The sequence below is a fragment of the Nicotiana tomentosiformis genome, chromosome 4 (genome assembly GCF_000390325.3).
Source record: "Nicotiana tomentosiformis chromosome 4, ASM39032v3, whole genome shotgun sequence".
Taxonomy (NCBI): Eukaryota; Viridiplantae; Streptophyta; class Magnoliopsida; order Solanales; family Solanaceae; genus Nicotiana; species Nicotiana tomentosiformis.
The window spans coordinates 107,830,462-107,846,308 of record NC_090815.1 but is presented as its reverse complement, the minus strand read 5'-3'; the positions used below and the strand labels follow the sequence as shown (position 1 = coordinate 107,846,308).

Below are 15,847 nucleotides of genomic sequence, written 5' to 3'. Positions count from 1 at the left end.
TCTTGGGATCTCCAGTCTTCTAGGTAGAGTTACCGCCACAATGACTTGTCCTCGGCCATAGTCCCATTCCTTTCGATGATTTCTCAACTACCTCTCTAGTTAGGCCTTTCGTAAGTAGATCCGACACATTATCGCTTGACTTTATGTAGTCAATCGTGATAATTCCTCTAGAGAGTAATTGCCTAACGGTTTTATGTTTTTGTCATATATGACGAGATTTACCGTTTTACATAATGCTTTCAACCTTTCCAGTTTCCGTTTGACTATCACAATGTATACATATTAGGTTAATGTTAATACTTTCATAGTGACATAAATATTTATATCAAGTCTGCAATTTCATAAATATGAAACACCATATCAATGTAACAAATACCAAATATTTCTAAAGAAAATAACTTTTATTATTGTATCAAAAGAACAAAGTGATGATCGAATAAGCGTACTCTTTACAATTTTGATGACGTCAAATCAAATCATCTCTCCATTATTAACTAAATCAGAAAAGATAAATCTAAAAACTAATTAAATCATAAAAGACATTGAATCCAACGTACACCTATGTTACGATCACTCCTAATTGGAGCTAATTCCCTTAACTTCCAGAATAAATTATGCAATAAAGCTTTATGGATGCATCTTTCCAAAAGTCGAGCATTCCCATGCTAGTAATTGATCGCACATCCACCAAAAATGATGTACAAGAAGTCCATATAAAAAAATTATAAATATATAACAAAGTACAAGAAGAGTGCATTTATTTTTTTTTAAATTTATCCTCTTCTTTTTCTTCGTGCCAACTCCATTGTTTGCAGTTCTTGATTATGTTAACCTGATAAAAAATATTACACTATTCAAAACTTAGATTTGGTTATCAAGCTATATTAGAAAAACATCAAGCACTAGAATTCAGAGACCAGACTTCCCAAAAAAAGCAGAACAAGTTGATCCCAAAGAAATAAGTTCTTTCAGTAAATTAAGAATGCTAAAAATTGTTCCTAAGTAGAATAAATTGCTACTTAATAATATCAACCCCAGTTCTTTCTCAAACATTTAAACGGGATAACAACATAAACAAAAAACAGAACTTGAATCCAGTAACTAGTTATACATCACCACTCTTGCACTCTAAGGAAAGGCCTCCCTTGTATATACAAATTGAGTTCAGAGTCAAGAGTTAATACGGGAAAATGATATGAATTATTGAGCAGAAATAAAGATAACACAAAAGTACTTAACCAAAAGAACACCACACGAAACAAATCCACATATATAACTATAGCAACTTGAAACAACCAATGATGCTTAACCAAACTTGCCATCCAATGCTCGGAAATCACGTACAAAGAATAAGGAAAGAAGAAATACCTTGTAGGTGATGTTTTATGGAGTAGAATTCTATCTTTTGTCACAACTTTATGTTTCTTTCTCTGTCAGGGAAGAGAGCTAAATAACAATCGCTATCAAATTCCAAAAGTAATTTAGGTAGTTTTCTTGGCTGAAAATTCATATTTATGCTTAATATATTCATTAAATTAGCTCAGGACCATTTTAGCAAGAGTATATTAAGAATATGATATGCTAAAGCACACATTTTGCCTATTATACAATGAATGTTACCTCAACTGAATGTTCAAATGAACAATTCACCAGCTCTTTCCATCTCATGGTAGATAAGAATAATGGCCTACAATACACAAATCAAAGTGCAAACGTAAAAATAAGATGTAAATAAAATTTGAAAGAATTATGAACCCAACCTGACTAGAATGCCAAATGTGTTGTGCTACGCAAAAGAGGCTAAGAATAATCTTCTTAACTGAACCATAAATTGAAACTACTTGAAATCCCAATGAAATATTGGACTACTTGAAATTGCAATGAAGCAGAGTTTAATAGCCAGAACCCATAGATCATCATTCACATGAATCTACTATCTCATTCCAAAGCAGGTCGAAAAGAAATCCTCTAAATAGAACTCGTACTCGAGCATCCAATTTAAATTTAAAAATATAGTGCTAAAATTACTCTTCTCAGTGTCCAACATATCATATTTGCGAAGTGTAGTAGTGTACTTAGCAGATACAAAGTTTAAATTAAAAACTGAAAGTAGAGTTCGGCAGAAACGAAGGCAGTTCCTAAAATTGTCCTGCGTCATAGAACCAGTTCACAAGTATAAAGGTGGAAAAGATATCGATTACAACTTTTTATAGAAAACCCAAATGCTACACCTAAAACTCAAAACTGAAGTAATATTAATTGGCAAAATTATCAAAAACAAAAAATAAAAAATAGCAAACAATACGTCAATTAGCCATGACGATACTCAAAAATCTTGTTCTCTAATCTTATTTTATAAAGATAAAAAATTACAAGGGTGGAAACCCTTCATAGAAACATAGATCTCCGATTCAAATAGAAAACGCAGAATTCAGAAAAGAGATGGGTAGTTTATATATATATATATATATATATATATATATATATATATATATATAGAGAGAGAGAGAGAGAGAGAGAGAGAGAGAGATGAGTTGGGTTGCCTGGAATGGTTGCCGGTGATGGTGAGAGAGAAATAAGTTGGGCAGAGGCTTTTTGCTTTATTCATTTATGTCTAAAATTTTCACTTATGGGAGGGAATGGGTAATTGTTGTGGGGAAAATGGGAGGGAAAGATAAAATACTAAAATTTTTGTTCAATTACCGAAAACAATGTAGAGAAATTTCTAACATTTGTTGTAAATGTTGCTAATTACCGACAAATAACATGACATTTGGAATAAATGTCATTATAATTGTGACATTTTGTATTAAATGTTGTTATTTTTGCAACTCTTTCTTATAAATGTCATGAAATTCCCTTTTTCCGACATTTATTTTTAAAATCACTAAATAAATATCGTTGTATCCTACTTTTCTTGTAGTGATTCCTAGTGTAGCGATTGTAATACATAATGCAAATTTTAGTAATATATGGATAATGAATTGTAACATATGAACTATTACACGAGTATTAATATACAATTTAAAATGTATTTTGTTTAGTTATTAGAAAGAATTGTTTAAAACATGAGAGTTATTTCGGTTATTTTAGTAGTTTTAATCTGTTAATTATTACTTTATTATTTTTATTTTATCTTTTATCTCTTTCTCTCTCTCTCTCTCTCTCTCTCTCTCTCTCTCTCTCTCTCTCTCACACACACAGTTATTTCGGTTATTTTAGTAGTTTTAATCTGTTAATTATTACTTTATTATTTTTATTTTATCTTTTATCTCTTTCTCTCTCTCTCTCTCTCTCTCTCTCTCTCTCTCTCTCTCTCTCTCTCTCTCTCTCTCTCACACACACACACATACATATATATATATATATATATATATATATATATATATATATATATATATATATATATATATATATACTCCCTCTATCTCATATTATGTGTTGTGTTTCTCTTTTATACGCCCCTTAAAAAATATTAATTAGGAAAAGGAATGGACTATTCTACCTTTATTTATATCTTAAGATATAATCTCTTTTCACTAAATATTTATTCTATTTATGTGTTATCTCCATCTTCAAGAATAATTATTACTAAGGGTAAAAAAGGAAAAAAATAATTAATTTTGTCTCGAACTTCTAAAATGATAAATAATTTGAGACAACTATTTCTACTAATCACGACTATTAATACGAGACGGAGGAAGTACATGAATAGAAATTGAGAATCAAAGGGCGTAAAAATATGAAGTTTATGGAATTAAAGTCCATATTAAATTTGAAAACAAATTCTTAATCCAAGAAATATCAATCCCAAATCAAGATTAATTATTTAAAGAGGAATTTTCATAAACCATTATAGTTAGGGGTGCGCATAAAATCCGAAAATCCGAATTTCGAACCGGACCGAATTAATTCGGTATTTCGGTTTTGATTTTTTCGGTATTTCGGTTTAATTCGGTACTAAATTTTCGGTATTTCGATATAACGGTACGGTCCTCGATATTAAGATCTTGACAATTCGGTATACCGAAATACCGAATTTTTAAAGATCATGTAGGACCTATACACTGCCCGACCCAAAATTTTAATTCTCTAGGAGCCCAACCCAATAAGACTACCCAGACCCCAGTTAGGCAGTTACCCTAGTTTCAAACTTTCAGTCTTTTACTTGGAATTGGTAATTAGAAACCTAAGAGATCGGCTTACGGGCCACGGCTGTGACCTGTGACAGAACTCAGAGAAGTGAGAATTGAGAAACAATCTTCAATCTTCAACTCTTCAAGACTTCAACAGGTTCGTAACTTTTACCCACATGTTGAAACAATCTCTTGAGAGAGAATTTTGTAATCAAGAGATAGTTTTCCTCTTCATACATTGTTCAGAAAAAATTAAATTATTTTAATTTAGAAAAAAAAAATTGCTGCTACTGTTAATTCAAAAATTAATTTTGTTCTCATTCTGCTGCTACTGTTAATTCTGCTACTGCTACTGTTATTTCTGCTACTATTAATGTTGCTACTGTTAATTCTGCTACTGTTAGTGCTGCTACTGTTACATATATTTTCTGCCAAAAGATTACATTAAACTTGGCCATTTTCAGAGAAAAGAATTGCAGCATGTTAATGCTGCTACTGTCGCATATTTGTTGAATAGTGGATTAAGGCATTAAGCCACAAGAATATGAGTTGGCTCCAAATGCCACCATTAGAAAATGCATCATGTCTATTTACTTCTTTCTGAAGAAATGACTGATCAATTTTATTGTATTTCTTGGCTGAACAGTTAGGCAGGGCATTGAAACATATGAGAATTATCACTCGTTAGTGTTGCTTATTTAGCGAATATTAAACCGAAACCGTACCGAACCAAAATAAGAAATACCGAACCGTATCGAAATACTTTGGTACGGTATTTGGTATACACAATTGATAAATCAAATACCGAAATACCGAATGCCCACCTCTAATTATAGTTTAAAGCCTAATAACTATGATTTGCCTAATTACCATTCGTAGCTGCTATTCAATTATTACTAATTTTTATCACTTGTATTCAAATGCGCAACGAATAGAACCTGTGTCAACTGTATTCGTGCGCGCACCGAATACAACGTGTATCAACTGTATTCGTTCGCGTATTCATTTGTGCAACGAATACAATATGTATCAATTGTAACCAAGGCGAAATACATAGGTGTTGTAACGACCCGACTTATCATTTTAATAATTTAAGTTCCGTTCGGTGGCTTAATGTCTCGAGCAACTTTGAAATGTGTATTATGACTTGCAAGGGTGGTCAAGTTTGGTTTTCGGATGATTCAGGATTTAATTGAAAGAACAATTCTTGTTTTGGAAGCTTAAGTTGAAATAGTTGACCGGATGGTGAATTATGTGTAAACGGCCCCGAAATAGAGTTTTGATGATTCCAATAACTCTGTGTGGCGATTTTGTACTTAGGTGCGTGTCCGAAATTATTTTTGGAAGTCTGTAGTGGAACTTTGCAAGAAATGGCGAAAGTTGAATTTTTGGGGAGTTTGATCGGGGAGTTGACTTTTTGATATCGGAGTTAGAATACAATTTTGAAATTTTTTATAGATTTGTTATATCATTTATGACTTGTGTGCAAAATTTTAGATCAATCGAAATTGAATTGATAGGTTTCGGCATCGAATGTAGAAGTTGGAAATTCTTAAGTTCCTTAATCTTGAATTGGGGTATGATTCATAATTTTAGCATTGTTTTATATGATTTGAGGTTTCAACTAAGTTCGTATGATATTTTAGGACTTGTTGGTGTATTGGGTTGAGGTCCCGAGGGCCTCGGGTGAGTTTCGGAGAGGTTTCAGATCAATTTTAAATGCTGATTTGTTTTACAGCAATGTGAAAAATTTCTAATGCGCAGAGTTGAATTTGGAAGCTTATATCTCGAAATCTATAAGGAATCTGTAAATTATCAAAACATGAAAATTGTAGCCCTTTGATTTTAGTTTCCAGAATGATAAACCATTCATCATTAAAAAATTTGTACAATAAGTTATGATCGATTAACTGAAGCTAGTACTGCAGATTTTGGCTACAGCAGTGTGCATCGCCAGAAATATCTGCTGCACAGGGCTGCCTTTGAGAGCTTATATCTCGTAATCTATAAGGAGTTGGGCGATGAGAAAAACATGAAAGTTGTATTTCTTTGTATATAATTTGCAGAAATTTAAACCGTTTGGCAGTTGAAGTTGAGTACAAGAAGTTACGATTGATACACTATAGACTATCGGGGAAGAGTTTTGGAAGAGTTGGATATTTTCAACATAAGCATGTAATGATCCAAAGGTCCATTTTTAGTTCTAGAGATCGAAATTTGATTTCGAGACTTCCCGAATTTTGATAAGGAATTATAGGAGTGATCTAATTCCATCAAGTCACGGTTGGGTTTTTAGCGCGAAACATGAGTTAATTGTTTAACGAGCGAAATTGGTATCATATTGAGCAAATGAGCTCCGAATTGAGTTTCGATTGAATGTATAGGTTCATATTATTATTTGTGACTTATAGGAACAAGAATCGTCGAACTCCGAGTTTGTATGATGGTGTAAGAGCCTTTTTAGTGGAAACAAAACTGTTGGTGTAAACAGTTCTTGTGCGGACCTTTTACCAGATTTGACACTTTTAGCGACGGGATAGGATTTTTAGCGACTAGAATAGTGTCTTTTTGGGCAAAAACTAAAGGACCAAAAATAGTCATTTCCTTCATTTCGTTTTGGATTTTTGGAGCACGGTTCTTGGGCGATTTTGAGAATTTCTTCTTGACTTCAACTTGGGTAAGTGTCATATATCCAAAAGTGATTATATTTCATAAATCCATGGTTATATTCATCATTTAATTCGGATTTAAATTGAAGAAATTGAAATTTTTGCAAAATCTTTCAAAAATGGAAATTTTTGATTTGGAGGCCGAGTTGTTATCGGAAATTAGTATGGGTGGACTCGTAATTGAATGGGTTGTCGGATTTATTAAGTTTCATCAGATTCCGAGACGTAGGCCCCACGAGCTATTTTTGAGTTAAATTTTGAATTTTGTTGGAAAATTAGTATTTTCAAACGGAATTAATTCTTATAATTAGTATTGACTGAATTGAATTAATTTGCTTAGATTTGAGTTGTCCAGAGGTCAATTCAAGCAAGATGACAATTTTGGAATATCGGCCTAACTTCAAAAAAAAGTAAGTATCTTGCCTAACCTTGAGTGGGGGAATTACCCCTTAGGCATCGAGTCTTATGTGACATTTGGGAAATGTTAAAAGATATGTACGCGAGGTGACGAGTACGTACTCGGGCTTATATGTGCAAATGTTATTAAGTTAAAGTCTTAGGCATTATTGTGTAGTAAATTGGATAATTGTTGGCATTTATTAAATCGTCTATTTGCCATGCCTCAATCCTTATTTGTTGAATTTGTTTTTATATGACAATTTGATGTGATTGTTACTTGAATATTTATGTAAATTCCGTGAGTTTGGTGATTTGATATTTTCTGGAAATAATTATATTATGGATTTTTCATCTGCAAACAATTAATGAAATAATTTTAAACCAAGACGTTATATAATTATCAAGAATTTGGATTAATGAAGGTATTGCACTATACTGAGTATTTTCCATCTCTGTTGTTATTTTGAGGTATTATACACATTGTGTGGAGCCTTGGGCTATTTGTTGTGAAATTAATTGATTTTGTTATATCTTTGAAATTGGTTGTGGCCATTGGGCAAATTGTGATATGAATTGATTTTGTTATATTGTCGTGATAATATTCCGTGTAAATTGTTGTGTTATTTGAGTTATTATTTTGAGGATATAAGGGTGGCATTTCACTGTTGATATTATGTGGGTATAAGGGTGGTATTTCACTGTTGTTATGTGTATTGGGATATTGTCTGGGCTGAGCGATAAGGGTGGCTATAGGAGAGATAAGGGTGGCTATAGGAGTGATAAGGGTGGCTATTGATATTGTCAGGGTGGAGGAATAAGGGTGGCTATAGGAGATATAAGGATGGCTATTGATATTGTCAGGGATGATATGTGATGATGTGGGGTTATTGCGTTGGTAATTTTCGTGTGATGTTGTGATTTTTCTTGTGTTTATTTTTATACCCTGTGCAATTTGTCTTGTTGTTGGTAAGTTGATAATAGTCTGATCTATGTTGAAATTGGGAACATGTGGTTATTGCCAGGCGGATTATGAAATAAAATGTAGGTACGAGATGTCGTGAGTAAATAATGATGATATTGGCACGTGAACTGTCCGTGCAGTTGTGATATGAAATGTGGGTACGAGGTGCTGTGAGTAAATAATGATGACATTGGCACGTGAACTGTCTGTGTAGTTGTAATATGAAATGTGGGCACGAAGTACCGTGAGTAAATAATAATGATATTGGCACGTGAATTGTCCGTACAGTTGTGATATGAAATGTGGGCACGAGGTGCCGTGGTTAAATGATGATGATATTTGGCACGTCAGTTGTCCGTGCGGTTTTGTTAAGGAAAGTGGCATGAGGTGCCGTGGAAATATGAAAGTGGGTTGATACCCGTATTTTATGATTTTGAAATGATATGTCACAGGGTGACTTTAATTCGAAAGATATTTATTTGAAAGAATTTTATTTGAAGGAAGTATATTTGAAAGAGATTTGAAAGAGATTTATTTGAAAGTATTATATCCTGAAGATTTCTATTTGAAAAACATATAGGCGAAAGATTTATATTGGAAGGACTTGATTAGTTGGTTGTACTTGTATTCATTATTTGTTGCGCAATATTTATGGTATTTTTGTCGCCTTGCTGTGTATATCACTGGTTGATTATTGTTGCCATCATTGTTATTTGTTTCCTATTATTTTTGTATACTATATTGCACGGGTTATTAGACTAGTGAGTGCCTCGACTGTACCTCGTCACTACTCCACTGAGGTTAGTTTTGATACTTACTGGGTACCGACTGTGGTGTACTCATACACTTCTGTACATTTTTGTGCAGAGCCAGGAATTGGAGCTATCAGACTCGGACAGAGTTAAAGTGTAATCGCAAGGATTCAAGATAGAGCTGCTTGGTCGTCGCAGTCCCTTGAAGTCTTTTCATTTTATTGTACTATTAATTATTAATCAAACAATATTGAGTATTTGATCCTTGAGATCATTTCATGTATTCAGTTAGAGTTCGTGACTCAGTATTACCAGTCTTAGCAGGTTGTTATATTTGTAATTATTTCCGCTATTGGTTTATATATATATATATATATATATATATATATATATATATATATATAAAAATGGCTTGAATTGTTATAAAATCGACTTACCTTGTCTTAGAGTCTAAGTGCCATCACGACGCCTGTGGCGGGATTTTGGGTCGTGACAAGTTGGTATTAGAGCTCTAGGTTCATAGGTTCTACGAGTCACAAACGAGTTTAGTAGAGTCTTGCGAATCGGTACGGAGACCTCTGTACTTATCTTCGAGAGGCTACAGAGCTAGTAGGAAATATTTTTACTTCTTTCATTCTTTATCGTGCGGTATTTATTCAGCTTGAAGCATATATCTTTTGTTCTTTTGCATCTACTCGTGTATGAAATTGTGCACTCGATATCAACTATATGCCAACAATTCGTGATATTACAAAGTGGTCATAAGGGAGCCAGGGTTGCTCAACCATTGTTACAACATGTCGTCTAGATTGAGGATGCAAAAGTATTGAGAGATCATTCAGTTGTGCACATGGGGGTGCAACAGGTTCTGACATCTGGTGGATAAGTATGATCTTAAGAAAGTTTAATTAATTACCTAATCGTCACAATCGTGGTAGGGTCACGAGGTGGATGTAGATCTGAAGATAGTTGGTGGTATTAGAGACTATGTAGTTCGTATGGGATTTTCATTTAGTGAAAGGTACATACTAGTAGTCAAGGCACTCGAGGAATCAATTTTGACTGTCACTAAGATGACATGCGCCCAATAAATGGCTTGATGTGTCTTATGACTGGTGATGTACGAGCGGTGAATGTTAGTATTATGGATCATCGGATTGTGTCCTATGACTTTGTGCCAAGTGAGGGGTATCCAATATCAACGATCAGATTGCGGGGTCATGTGTTATATCAGTTTTGGCCTGAGATGTATTTATGTGGTATTGAAAGGTTCTCCAAAATTTGTATATGATTAAGAGCTGAGGTTTGTATGGGATTATGCTGGGACTTGTGGTATTCCTGCGTCCTTAATAATTCTACATTTCAGTATCAGCGAGGTCATGGAAACAATTTCAGAATACTCTGAGTGTTCTAGTAAGTTCTTTGAATGCACCACCGGCACGGGGTTCCTATAATGGTTATTCCAGTTATCCGGCACAGAATCAATATGCAGCCGAACCTGCAAAGGGGTTGTTATCAGTGTGGTGATACTAGGTACATCATGAGAGATTGTCCAGACTTGGAAGAGGTGAATTTCATCAGAATACTCAGGCTACAAGTTTTACTCTAGTTAATACTCGACGTGCACAACCAGTTAGGGGTGGAGGACCGACGGGTAGAGGGCGCCTAAGAGTGGGAGGCCCGGCCCGTTGATATAATTGCTATGATTTAGCTGAGGCCGATACACCAGATGGTGTCTTTACAAGTATGATTTAATTTATAATAAAGGAGCACTATTCTTATTTTGATTCGACTTCGATTATCAAGGTGAAAGCTTCTTTTATGCTCCTTATATGGTGAGTTTGTGAATTTGTACTCCACTCGCGTGTTTATCCCTGTTGGAAGATTTGATGGTGTTATCCCGTGTCTATCATATTATTTTGCACACTATTGAGGGTTTTGAGTCCAAAAGTTACTTTATGTTACTTACTACAGTGGGTTTTGATGTAATTTCGGGATAATTGATTACACTGTTAGGAATTATATGCCTTACCGGTATGGGGGTTCATTATGTGTTGTGAAATTATTTCACGGAATTTTTTTTTTTTAAAATAGAAAATTTCAGTTGGCACAATATGCAAAGTACTCGTGAGTTAGAGTTGAGGATGGGATCCTCGCGGTTTAATGTGATTTGATATGTTTCACCCGGTTTACGTGCCGCAATGGAAGTTATATCAGAATGAGATCCTTGTGGTTAAATTCATGTGTTTTAACCCTTTGTGAAATTAACTTTGAACTATAGTATTAATGGGGAGTCATTCCTGTTAGGCTTATTTGATAATTCTTTTATATGTTTCTGTGCATATTTAGCCATATTCGTGTTGTAAATATTTCGTTTTAGCCTATAAGGTGAGTACCCATGTGGTGTTAAATGCGACTCGTTGATTCGGATAAATAATTATGAGGTCTTAAGCCTCGCGTGTTGCTGTCAGTGTTGCAAAATTTTAAAATGAGATTTTAGTTAATATGAGATTAATTGAGGATGCTGGAATTAATTATAAACAGTTATTATGACCAGAGATGTGGTTATGGGAATCCGTTGATATGTGTGTAGGCACGAGTTGCTATAGCTGGTTGAAACTAATATCGTGTGTTGATGTGATAATAAGGACTTTTGAAATTAATTGGAGTGTAAGAAGTTGGCTTTAAAGTTTATAAATGAAGATAAACGAAATAATCTCAATTAAGATGGTGTTGTCGGACCCATGCTAAATTGTGGTGATGTAGAATCACCCGCAAGTATGTGTGTAACAATACACTCAGAAATTTAGTGTCCTTAGAATAATTCTTGGCACGTTCGAGGACGAACGTATGTTTTAAGAGGGAGAGGATGTAACGATCCGACTTGTCGTTTTAAGAATTTACGCTCCGTTCGATGGCTTAAGGTCTCGAGCAGATTTGAAATGTGTATTATGACTTGCGAGGGTGGTCAAGTTTGGTTTTCGGATGATTCAGTATTTAATTAAAAGAACAATTCTTATTTTGGAAGCTTAAGTTGAAATAATTGACCGGATGGTGAATTATGTGTAAACGACCCCGAAATGGAGTTTTGATGATTCCAACAGCTCCGTATGGTGATTTTGTACTTAGGAGCGTGTCCGAAAAAAAATATTTAGAAGTCCGTAGTGAAACTTTTCTTGAAATGGCGAAAGTTGAATTTTTGAGAAGTTTGACCGGGGAGTTGACTTTTTGATATCGGAGTCGGAATTCAGTTCTGAAATTTTTTATAGATCTGTTATGTCATTTATGATGTGTGTGAAAAATTTGAGGTCAATCGGAATTGAATTGATAGGTTTCGGCATCAAATGTAGAAGTTGAAAATTCTTAAGTTCCTTAAGCTTGAATTGGGGTATGATTCGTAGTTTTAGCGTTGTTTTATATGATTTGAGGTTTCAACTAAGTTCGTATGATATTTTAGGACTTGTTGGTGTATTGGATTGAGGTCCCGAGGGCCTCGGGTGAATTTCGAAGTGGTTTCGGGTCAATTTTAACTGCTGATTTCTTTTATAGTAATGTGCAAATTTTCTGATGCGCAGGGCTATTATCAAAACATAAAAATTGTACCCCTTTGATTCTAGTTTCAAGAATGATAAACCATTCAACATTCAAACATTTGTACAATAAGTTATGATCGATTAACTGAAGCTAGTACTGTAGATTTTGGCTACAGCAGTCTGCATCGCCAGAAATATCTGCTGCACAGGGCTGACTTTGGGAGCTTATATCTCGTAATCTATAAGGAGTTTGGCGATGAGAAAAACATGAAAGATGTAACCCTTTGTATGTAGTTTGCAGAAATGTAAACCGTTTAGCAGTTGGAGTTGAGTACAAGAAGTTATGATTGATACACTACAGACTATCGGGAAGAATTTTGGAAGAGTTTGATATTTTCAGCATAAGCATGTAATGATCCAAAGGTCCATTTTTAATTCTAGAGATCGAAATTTGATTTCGAGACTTTCTGAATTTTGATAAGGAATTATAGGAGTGATTTGGAAAGTTTGGTCTAATTCCATCAAGTCGCGGTTGGGTTTTTAGCGCGAAACATGAGTTAATTGTTTAACGAGCGAAATTGGTATCATATTGAGCAAATGAGCTCCGAATTGAGTTTCGATTGAATGTGTATGTTTGTATTATTATTTGTGACTTATAGGAATAAGAATCATCGAATTCCGAGTTTGTATGATGGTGTAAGAGCCTTTTTAGTGAAAACAAAACTGCTGGTGTAAACAGTTCTGGTGCGGATCTTTAGCGACCAGATTTGACACTTTTAGCGATGGGATAGGATTTTTAGCGACTAGAATAGTATTTTTTGGGCAGAAACTTAAGGACCAAAAATGGTCATTTCCTTCATTTCGACTTAGATTTTTGGAGCACGGTTCTTGGGTGATTTTGAGGATTTCTTCATGACTTTAACTTGGGTAAGTGTCCTATATCCAAAAGTGATTATATTTTATAAATCCATGGTTATATTCATCATTTAATTCGGATTTAAATGGAAAAAATTGGGATTTTTGCAAAATCTTTCAAAAATAAAAATTTTAGATTTGGAGGTCGAGTTATTATCGGAATTTGATAAAATTGATATGGGTGGACTCGTAATTGAATGGGTTATCGAATTTTGTGAGGTTCGTCAGATTCTGAGACATGGGCCCCACAAGCTAGTTTTGAGTTAGTTTTTAAATTTTGTTGGAAAATTAGTATTTTCGTACGTAATTAATTCTTATAATTAGTATTGACTGAATTGAATTAATTTGGATAGATTTAAGCTGTTCGGAGGTCAATTCAAGCAAGATGGCAATTTTGAAATATCGACCTAACTTCAAAAAAAAATAAGTATCTTGCCTAACCTTGAGTGTGGGAATTACCCCTTAGGCATCGAGTCTTATGTGACATTTGTGAAATGTGAAAAGTTGTGTACGCAAGGTGATGAGTACGTACTCGGGCTTATATGTGCAAATTTTATTGGGTTAAAGTCTTAGGCATTATTGTGTAGTAAATTGAATAATTGTTGGCATTTATTAAATCATCTATTCTCCATGCCTCAATCCTTGTTTGTTGAATTTGTTTTTATATGACAATTTGATGCGATTGTTACTTGAATATTTATGTAAATTTCGTGAGTTTGGTGATTTGATATTACCTGAAAATAATTATATTATGGATTTTTCATCTACAAATAATTAATGAAATAAGTTTAAATCGAAGCGTTATATAATTATCAAGAATTTGGATTAATGAATGTGTTGGTATATCTCTGTTGTTATTTTGAGATGTTATACACATTGTGTGGAGCCTTGGTCTATTTGTTGCGAAATTAATTGATTTTATTGAATCTTTGGAATTAGTTGTGGGCCATTGGGCAAATTGTGATATGAATTGATTTTGTTATGTTGCCGTGATAATATTCCATGTAAATTGTTATGTTATTTGAGTTATTATTTTGAGGATATAAGGATGGCATTTCACTGTTGATATTATATGGGTATAATAGTGGCATTTCACTGTTGTTATGTGTGTTGGAATATTGTCTGGGCTGAGCGATAAGGGTGGCTATAAGAGCAATAAAGATGGCTATTGATATTGTCAGGGCGGATGGATAAGGAAGGCTATTATAGGATTGATAAGGGTGGCTATAGGAGAGATAAAGGTAGCTATTATCAGGAATGATATGTGATGATGTGGGGTTATTGCGTTGGTAATTTTCATGTGATGTTGTGATTTTCCTTGTGTTTATTTTTATACCTTGTGCAATTTGTCTTGTTGTTGGTAAATTGATAATAGTCTGATCTATGTTGAAATTGGGAGCATGTGGTTATTGCCAGGCGGATTATGAAATGAAATATGGGCACGAGATGTCGTGAGTAAATAATGATGATATTAGCACGTGAACTGTCCGTGCAGTTTTGATATGAAATATGGGCACGAGGTACCGTGAGTAAATAATGATGATATTGGCACGTGAACTGTCCGTGCAGTTGTGATACGAAATGTGGGCATGAAGTGCCATGAGTAAATAATGATGATATTGGCACGTGAATTGTCCGTGCAGTTGTGATATGAAATATCGGCACGATGTACCGTGGTTAAATGATGATGATATTTGTCACGTGAGTTGTCCGTGCGGTTTTGATAGAGAAATTGGCGTGAGGTGCAGTGCCGTGGAAATATGAAAGTGGACTGAGACCCGTATTTTATGATTTTGAAATGATATGTCACAAGGTGACTTTTATTCGAAAGAGATTTATTTGAAAGAATTTTATTTGAAAGATATTTATTTGAAGGAACTATATTTGAAAGAGATTTGAATGAGATTTATTTGAAAGTATTATATCCTGAAGATTTCTATTTGAAAAACATATAGGCGAAAGATTTATATTGGAAGGACTTGATTAATTGGTTGTACTTGTATTCATTATTTGCTGTGCAATATTTATAGTATTTTTGTCGCCCTGCTGTGTATATCACTGGTTGATTATTGTTGCCATCATTGTTATTTGTTTCCTATTATTTTTGTATACTATATTGCATAGGTTATTAGACTAGTGAGTGTCTCGACTGTACTTCGTCACTACTCCAATGAAGTTAGTTTTGATACTTACTGGGTACCGACCGTGGTGTACTCATACTACACTTCTGCATATTTTTGTGCAGAGCCAGGTATTGGAACTATCAGACTCGGATAGAGTTAAAGTGTGATCGCAGGGATTCAAGGTAGAGCTGCTTGGTCGTCGCAGTCCCTTGAATCCATGGAAAGATTTATATTTGAAGGACTTGATTAATTGGTTGTACTTGTATTTATTATTTGCAGTGCAATATTTATGGTATTTTTGTCGCCCTGCTGTGTATATTACTGGTTGATTATTGTTTCCATCATTGTTATTTGTTTCC

The 15,847-nt window shown here is 34.1% G+C and overlaps 1 long non-coding RNA gene across 2 annotated transcripts; it reads right to left on the bottom strand.

Moving 5' to 3' along the window:
* Positions 1-382: 382 nt before the first annotated feature.
* LOC104088566 (uncharacterized) lies at positions 383-2,737 on the bottom strand. 2 transcript variants are annotated; one of them, XR_011415584.1, is made up of 2 exons: positions 2,544-2,737; positions 383-1,687 (listed from the first exon to the last, which is right to left on the bottom strand). It is a non-coding gene; the product is annotated as an uncharacterized lncRNA (long non-coding RNA). The 2 variants fall into 2 exon arrangements; XR_684604.4 differs by lacking the exon at positions 2,544-2,737 and adding an exon at positions 1,761-2,528.
* Positions 2,738-15,847: the final 13,110 nt, after the last annotated feature.